Source organism: Neomonachus schauinslandi, chromosome 14 (genome assembly GCF_002201575.2).
Source record: "Neomonachus schauinslandi chromosome 14, ASM220157v2, whole genome shotgun sequence".
Classification (NCBI taxonomy): domain Eukaryota; kingdom Metazoa; phylum Chordata; class Mammalia; order Carnivora; family Phocidae; genus Neomonachus; species Neomonachus schauinslandi.
This window is the reverse complement of record NC_058416.1, coordinates 33,929,850-33,938,900: the sequence shown is the minus strand read 5'-3', so window position 1 is coordinate 33,938,900 and position 9,051 is coordinate 33,929,850.

Genomic DNA, 9,051 nt, shown 5'->3' with positions numbered 1-9,051 from the left:
GGGGTTGTCCAAGCTGGGAAGTGTTAGAAATGACAGGCTTTTTGAAGCAATAATATTTAGGAAGAATTTCTGAATATGCCAATGGTTACTGTGTCAGTAAAGAGGAGGAAGAAAGACATTTTAAGCTGTAATTCCCATCACAGAATTGTCCTGAAATGGTACATTTAACCAAGATTATGGTGATGATTCTTAGGTATCAGAAAACGAACAACAAATATCTTTGTCTGGTTTCAGTCTAGTGCTATGTGCTAAGGATCATAGTGATGAACCAAGCATCATTTGGCCTCAAGGAGTTTATAGAGAGAAGGAAATCATTACCCTAAATGAGTCAGTTGATTTGAGTTTGACCAGAGGGATGAAAATTTGAGGATGTGCACATTTGAACTTCTCATTTCATCCTACTAATAATCAAATATCAAATAGTTCCCTTTTAATTTTATTTAAATTTAACTAATATATTAATATATATTATATATTAAATGTATAATTATTTATATGTTTATATTAAACATGTTTATTATATGTTTAATATATAAAATTATTTAAATTTAATAATTTACTTGAATTTGTTATATTTTGTTTCCTTTTTTTAAATTTTTTTTTTTTAAGATTTTATTTATTTGCGAGAGAGGGAATGAGAGACAGAGAGCATGAGAGGGAGGAGGGTCAGAGGGAGAAGCAGACTCCCTGCTGAGCAGGGAGCCTGATGTGGGACTCGATCCCGGGACTCCAGGATCATGACCTGAGCCAAAGGAGTCGCTTAATCAACTGAGCCACCCAGGCGCCCTCTGCTTCCTTTTTTTAACCCATAGTTCTCAAAGATTATTCAGTCGATGTGATTTTTTCTGAGCAATAAATGAACATTATAAGAAGCCTTTATCACAATCTGAAATCTGAAACATCGTTTTGAGTTTTATAAAATATGCTCACAAATACTGCCAGACTTTGGATCATACCACAGAACAAACTCCAGCATTATGGAGTAGGCAGGAAAAGATCAAGATCTGAAATAAATGTGCCCCTGAGGTTAAGGAGGTTCTGCCAAAAAAGGATATTCTATACTCAGCATCTGAATGGTCTGTTGGAGGGCATGGACATGTCCAAATAGGTCAGCAGAGCACCATAATGAACATTCTGGCAGATTTTTACCAACACTTAAAGAGTCAAATGGGACAGCAGTTTGTTACAATGGGTAGAATGCATGTCTATCATTAGGAAACTTGATCAGGCAAGGCAGGCCTAAAAGCTAGAAGGGCCATGGTGTCAGGCAGGTCGTCTGGACCCAGGCCAGCGAACAAAGTGTAGTGAACTATTTGCCTCTCAGGTTCAAGTCTTATTCTGTGCCTTTTCTTGTGCTGTTTTCTCTACTATCTGCCACACTGTTGTTGCCCAACTCATTGTTCAAGAAGCCTCTCAGAGCATCTGCCAGACTGACTCAATGTCTCTTTTCTGTGGCCTCATAACATCTTATAAATATACCACTTTATGTTGTCTTTTTCACTTGACTGTATTTCCCTCCTCCACATCCAAAACCTTAGGGGGTCACAAACAAAAATTTTTTTTTTTTTTAAAAAAAAAAAGGGGGGGGGGGGGGGGGGGGGGGGGGGGGGTGGATGGACAGAGGAAACTAACTGAAGAGGACTAGAAAATGAACTTGGGCATAAGGGCAAAATTAGAATTGGAATTTAAGGTTAAACCCAATAATCATCAAAAGTGATATTACAGTGACTTTCAAAATGTTTTGGCAAGACTCAGTAAATGTATCATTTTCAGATCAGGATTGGTCTAAAGGCACAGCTGACAAGGTTAAGTGAGTTTTCAAGGTCCTAGAGCTGGTAGGTGGCAGAGAAGTATTCAAATGCAAGGCAGTCTAACTCTGCATATCCATACTTTCCATTTCCCATGCCATGTAATTTTCACAGGACAGAGGAAGCATAGCACATTCAGAATTACTAAGGCCAAAAACCTCAAATTATATAAACTTGCAATTTATGATGCCAAAAAGTCATTTTAAGGAATATTCCTTTTTGAAAATATTAACCATAGTGGCTAAAATAAATCAGGTAACCCAAATGTCCTTCACTAGATGAATGAGTAAATAAACTGATACATGCAGACAATGGAATATTATTCAATGGGGTGATCATGCTGGAAGGTTTGGTCAAATATAAGAGGACAGTTGGGAGTCAAGTTTCTTGCTGTTGGAGAAGTTACAGTTATTGAAATGGAGAAGACTTGTATGAACTCTATTACTAGACTTGGAGTTATCAGTGCAATGTAATGGAGATGAGAGAGATAGATGTGCACACATGGGTGTATGTAAGGGAGATGTGTGTGAATTTCCTAGCTCTGTCCACTGAAATGACATGGGAAAAGCAATAATGCAATAGCATGAGAGCCAATATTTTGGGCTTCTAACTACTGTTCTACAACTAAAAGAATCAGGGATCTTTGTAGAAATGCCTCATTCTAGGACTGGGGCAAGGGAAGTATGGAAGGAGTCTGAACAATCTTCTGCCACAAAGGGAAGATGTACTCAAAGAATGATGGGGACAGGTGAAAAAGGCAGAGAAGCCAACTCCAGTGAGCTTCCACTGGGCAATCTGGGGCAATTTGAGTATCAAAATAAATGATGGTAAGAGATTATAACCTCTTAAGTAAAATAGGTGACCACAAGTTTCTTGTGGTATAAATTAATTAATTAATAGAAAGATTGTTGTGGGATGGGATATTAATATAGTTTCAAATAAACTCCTTTCAAAATACTTATTTACAAAAGGAGAATAGTATCTTCATAGTGGAAAAGCTTGGCAGACTCTAATTAAGGGGTCAACATGAATATCATCATTATTGGTACAAATTGAAATGATATGTTACCTGATAGGCTGTTAAGAGAACCCAGCATCACTTTTTCATTGTCCAGTCAGTGATGCATAACCTCATCTAATCATGACATGAGGAAGCTTCACATATACTCTGATTGAGGAATATACTACAAAATATCTGCCCTATAGTCTTCAAATTGTTGAGTTCGCAAATGTCAGGGTTAAAGTAAGGAACTATTTCAGACACTGATAGCTAAAGAGACAAGAAAACTAATGCAATGTGTGATCCTGAACTGGATCTTTTTACTTAAGGACAGTATTAGGACAATTCATGAAAGTTGAATGAGGTCAGTATGAGATAGTAGCACTATATCAATGTCAATTCTCTGATTTTAATTGCTGTTTTGGTTACGTAGGAGAATTTCCTTGTTGCAGGAAATAAATACTGACACATTCAGGGCTGATGTAGCATCTGTTAGGCAACCCATTTTGAAATGGTTCAGGAAAAAAGTTCTTTGTACTCTACTTGCAAATTTCAGTAAGTTTGAAATTATTTAAAAAAAATTTTTTTAAAGCAAATTGCCTTCAGTCTCCAAACCCAGACACATTTAAAACCTTGACAGGTGTGAAAAGTTTATGAGCCATTTAACTGGCTCTGGTCTACATTTCTAAAAGTTTGTATTTTGATCTGGAACTTCACATTAGTACTTGATATTTTAGGATCTTGGGAGAAATTATATCTTATCGTGCTTTTACACTCAAATAGTAAATCCAAAACTTAATAAATCCAGACAGAAATGAAAATCATTAAGCATTTTAAAACATCAATTTAGGCTCGATCAGTCACTTGCTGGGCTTTTGCCTGGCAAATCTATGTGTTCAATTGTGAATTAATAGAAGAAAGTAAAGAATGTGTACAAAATACTGGGAATGTATTACTGACTGACCAGTTCTAAGGATGGTATTATTGTTCAGAACGCACAGTCTGCTGAGTTTTTTATAAACACACACACACACACACACACACACACACCTGTGAAACTTACACAACAATCAAGATAATGAACATACCTGTCATTCCCAGAAGTTTCCCCTTTCCCCTAGGTAATGCTTCCCTCCTACCCTTCCCCACTCTCACTCTTTTCTTCTTGGGTGTCCATGACCTGAAGGCAAAAATAAGAACTGTATAACTATGGGAGAAGTGGGGTATAAAATTGGGAAAATAATGAGCAATTAGCAGGTAAAGGCAACAGGAGTTTTCTTGGTTGGTATGCTTGAGTTTGCTGATCTCAAATTAATTTTTCCTCAATTTTGGGGGGTGTGAGAAATGTAGTGAGGTGGAAAAGATCCATCTAAGTCCTTAAATGTAAACCTTGAGCTCCAAATTAACCATTGTCTATAGAGACCAGTGCTCAGAATAGTGTTGTGATTCCCTTTCTTCTACCCATCCTTGTTCAGGAAACCTGACTGGAGGAATGGTGATTGAAACAGCAAGATACAGGCATTTCTAGGTCCCAAGTAAGTAACATCAGCAGAACAAACATAAAACCTACACTGTAATTCCTGGTATGTGCTATATAGCTAGAGAGCCAACTGATCACTAAATCAGAGTTCACTGATTTGGCTTTCAAGTTTTCATTTAGCGTAATAAAGCTTCAGCATCAATCAACTGATAGATTATAAAGGAATTACCCATTTATAACACATATTATGATTATTACATATTTAAAATTTTTCTTTTGAACAAAAGGTTGCCGTGTCTCACTGAAAAAAAATAGGCTTCTTGTACACACAAATGATAGAATGTATGGGTTCAGAAAGGTTCTTGCCAAGGGGAAGACATGTTTAAAATATTTAAACAAATGTATCTATATGCTGAGACATCTGGAAGGAAACAGCTTGAGAGTCGCTTTGCCCAGAAATCTAGTATGGAGTTTGGATATGTGGAATAGGCATTGAAGTCTTAGAACTGCCTTCATGCTTGAAATGGGTCACGTTCTGACATCTTTCTGGTATATTTTAGCACAGATGGGGAATTGTGGAAACCCAGAATACCATAACAGACATCACAGTGCCCAAACTAATATATTATGGTATTGGCAGAAGAGTTTATGAATTATTTTATTGTTTATTCCCATCTAGATAAATTTAAGTATATGTCACAAATTATACTTTGCCTTTTCTAATTCTTATCAAGATTGCTTTCCTTGGAAAAACTCTATTTTAGATTCCTAGCTTTTCCTATCAGGTGAAATCATAAGAGACTACCAAGCTCCAGTTACTCATTTTATAGATGCTCTTTGCCTTGCATTTTGTAAATGGAGTTAAATTGCATGTTTGTTTCTTCCTAATCCTAATATAGCAAATTATTAAAGGGAGCAGCTTAGGTCACAGCTTGAAATTTCAGGGTGCTCCATAATGTATATTGTTGTCAGCAAGTCCTTTTACTCAACTATAGATCCAAACAGTAAACCAGAAATAGGCAAGACCACTTAACTCAAGCTCTAATTAAAAAACATTGTGCTTATTTATCACACTTTCTTGAGGCACTGAAGAAGACTATTTATAATGACCAGAACATTCCAACTAGCAGAACAGAAGAGCCCTGATAACAACAAAATGCCTGGCAGACTACACCCCACACATCCCCTTGCCTGCCCAAGATCCTGGGCTAAACACCTATCAACAACTCCCATCCGTGCTCATGTGCTCTTTGCCTGCTCTCTTGCACATACCCGCCCTGAACCTCTCCTTATAAAACTTCTAGGTGTCCATCTTGTGTGTGGATAGGCGGATTGTTAAGGCTTGAGCCTGCTACCTCTCCTGGCTCCTGGCATCTGAAATAAATTTTCCCCTTTCTCTTTTCCAAACCCTCATCTCTTGAATTATTGGCTTCTCTTGTGATGAGTTTGTCCCAGTTTGTTAAGCAACATCATTGGCAAACACAGCCAGGAGGTATGTTTTCGATTTGCCCATCCCCCTTGGGATTCCCTGGGAGGGAGCAGTTGGCTGCTTAGCACACTGGCTGACCTGTCCCTTTCTGGAGTTAGTGGCTATGGCTATGATAATTGATCAGTAACATTGTCAGGGAACCAGAATGTCCCGTCCCTTTTTTTGTAGATCAAGAATTCCTGTCCCCTTCAAGGTCCTTCTTACTGGACTAAAAATAAAATCAACATGGCACAGATTAATAGGGAAAACTCAAATTTAATAGTGTACATACAGGGAATCCACACACACACATGGAAATTCCAAAGACAGTCAGGCAAACTGAGTTATATATGTCATTCGAAACTAAGGAAAAGGGGATAGGGGTCTGGAACTTCAAAGAGAAGGAATGCAATTCACAGGAAAATTAAAAAAAAAAAAATGTAATGTTTGGTAAACAAATGTTTGTCCTGCCATATAGATAGCTTACTCAGATCAAATTTATCTCTTGTCATAAGCCTTATTCTGGAAAGATCCTCCAATTTAGATTATTCTGTGTAGTTAAGGGAGGGTAAAAAAGGTTCTCTTGAGCCAGCAGAGTCTCCTCTCTATTGCCTTCAGCTCAAAATAATCCACATGCCAAAATGGCCCATCTTGGAGCAGCCTGCCCTCAGCCCCTACAGCATAATGAGGATTGAAAGAACAACCTAAAGAAGGCCTAGCAATATGCCCGAAAAGGTTACAGAGAAGGTTCTTAGTAAAATTCAGCTTGTATGTGGTTTTAACTGCTTTGGGGAAACTTCTCCCCATCCTTGGGTTAATATAGTTCCATGTCTTTTCACAATTACTACTGTAACCAAACAAATATGAGTTTGCTCCTTGGTGAGTCACAGATAGAAATTACACCAGGTTGAGTTGTCACACAAAGTAACTTTATTTGCAGCAGATAAGGAGATCACGGAATAACTTCCAGAGCTGTGACTTCCTGAGCAAGGGTGAATGGGTTCCTTTTACTTAGGGTTAGGATAAATATTTAGGTAGAGAAGCCTTGTCATCATACAGAGAGGGAGGCATAAGGTTGCTCATGGGCCTTAAGGAAACATGTCTATACATACATTGTGTATTATGTAAATGAGGCTTGTGCTCTTCCTTGGGCAGAGATTTGAGTATTATAATGAGGTTGGGGGTTTAGCTCAAACTGGTCTGCATTGTCTGGGCCACAGGAGCTCTTCCTCTGGGCAGTCATTATTGCTTGAGGGGTAGTTTTGATTTCCATCATGGGATGTTATGCCCATAGGGTCTTTTGCATGAGTTAATTGATAAACTGGAAAGAAGAGCTTAAGGAAAAATGTGGGACTAAAGTCAGTGGGTACAAGCAGGTGAGCAGTGAAAGTCAGGTCTTGAGCTCTAGCTGGTCACACTACCATGCAATTTTGAAAAACCTTTAGGCCCTCAGTTTGTCTTTTAAAATATTGTGTTCAGGACTGAACCACAGTGTCCTGGGCATGGTTGGACCTAAAATGAAAAGGTTGGTCCTGTGCTTACTTACCTGCCTTCTAAGAAACCTCTCCCTTTGTTCCCTGCCTTAGAATCATATTGCATGAGACATCTTGACTATCTCCAATTAACAAACCACTCTGCATTCTGCTTAGAAAGGACCTCTTGTTTGTAGTATGATTTCAAGGTCCAGAGTGATAGTGGTTAGAGGATTTGAAAATGGATTTTTAATAAGAGTCTGGAGAATGCTATAGAGGTTGTATTTTTTTAGTGAAGTATTTTTCCTAGCTGGTCTGTTTTACATGTGTAGGGGAACAGAATTTGCCACCCCAAAATATATCTCTTTGGCATAAGGATTATTTTAGGCTGATTATTTTTAAGAAACTGCAAACATCGGAGAAGCTCTGAAAACCAAGAAGTTATTCTTTTATAGGAGACATTTATGCGTTTAAGGGAAATCTCTGTTTGTAAGGGTGTCTCCTTAGCTATACCAGAAAGAAGGAAGGGAGTGACTCTGAATCTCCAGAAACTTATCAAAGGAAAAGACAACAGCTTAAATCTGCATAACAACCTTACCCTTGTTTACTATCTTTTCTTAGTAACCTCCCTCAACTAACCCCCACCCCCAACATCTTTTGTCTTTAGCTGAAGCTGGTATTTAAGGTGATGGCTTGGCCGTTTTGGAGAGTGACTCAGTTTTCCTAGGATTCTCCCCTGTATACCGTAGGTATACAGGTTATTAAACTTCTGTTTGGTTTTCTCCTGTTAATCTGTCTTTTATCAATTTAATTATTAGATCAGCCATAGAACGCTTCAAGGAAAGAAGGAAAAACCTTTTCACCCCTATGCTTGTTTTTATAGATTTGTTTCGGCAGCAGAAGAGGGGCTTGTCAACTTGGATAGAAAATTTAAGTATAAGACAAAGACTTCCAGAGCCATTCTCATGTTCATTCTAGCCCAGAATGTGTTTATAAATTGATGTGATCAGCTTTTACAACTTTGTCCTCCCAGATATCGGCTTAAAATGATTAGGGCCAAAACCTCCAAAGGTGCGTCTTTCATTATCAACCCAGAGAGTGGCCATCATGACTGAATTTGTATGAATCATTCTAGAAACTAAGTGTATTTTCCTTTGCATGCCCTTCCCCAGGGTTCGAGTTTAGTGCCCCCTGAGTTTTTAACATAGATCTTCTCTTGATTTAACAAAAAAACAACTTTCGAATTTCAACAGGTTCCTCTGAGACCTAGTATTGGAGATTTGTTGAGCAAGCCTGTGCTTAATCTTCTGCCCCTTTTCTGATATTTTAGATTTTAATTTTAGATTCTGTTCCTTTTCCATTTTTGCTTCCCACCCTTTCTCCTTTTTTTTGGTCCCTCTCTGTCTCTATTTCACTCTGTCTAAAGGGCACTGCACATAACATTATAGGAGCAGACACACAGTTTTAATCCAATATTCATTCACCTGCCCATTTCTAGATTAAAGAAGCCCCCTGGGCCTCATACTCCCTCAGGCCACCAGAAGTAGGGGACTTGTTTACTGCTTTCTGACTCAGGACCATGGAGGGTTAAATGAAATTAGAGTTGCACTCACTTCAAGCCTTGACAACTTCACCTATGACCAAATATAATCTGTGATATTAAAAAGCATGCTCTATGGAATCCTGACAAAGATAATTTGAGAAATAAAAATCTTTGACAGTTTTCTCTTTGTCCTTGTGGTTATTTGCAATCTCTAAGACTTGTGAGTGAGTCAGATGGATCTATTGTCTTGTTTTTTAATAAGTGTACTCTGAGGTCTTCC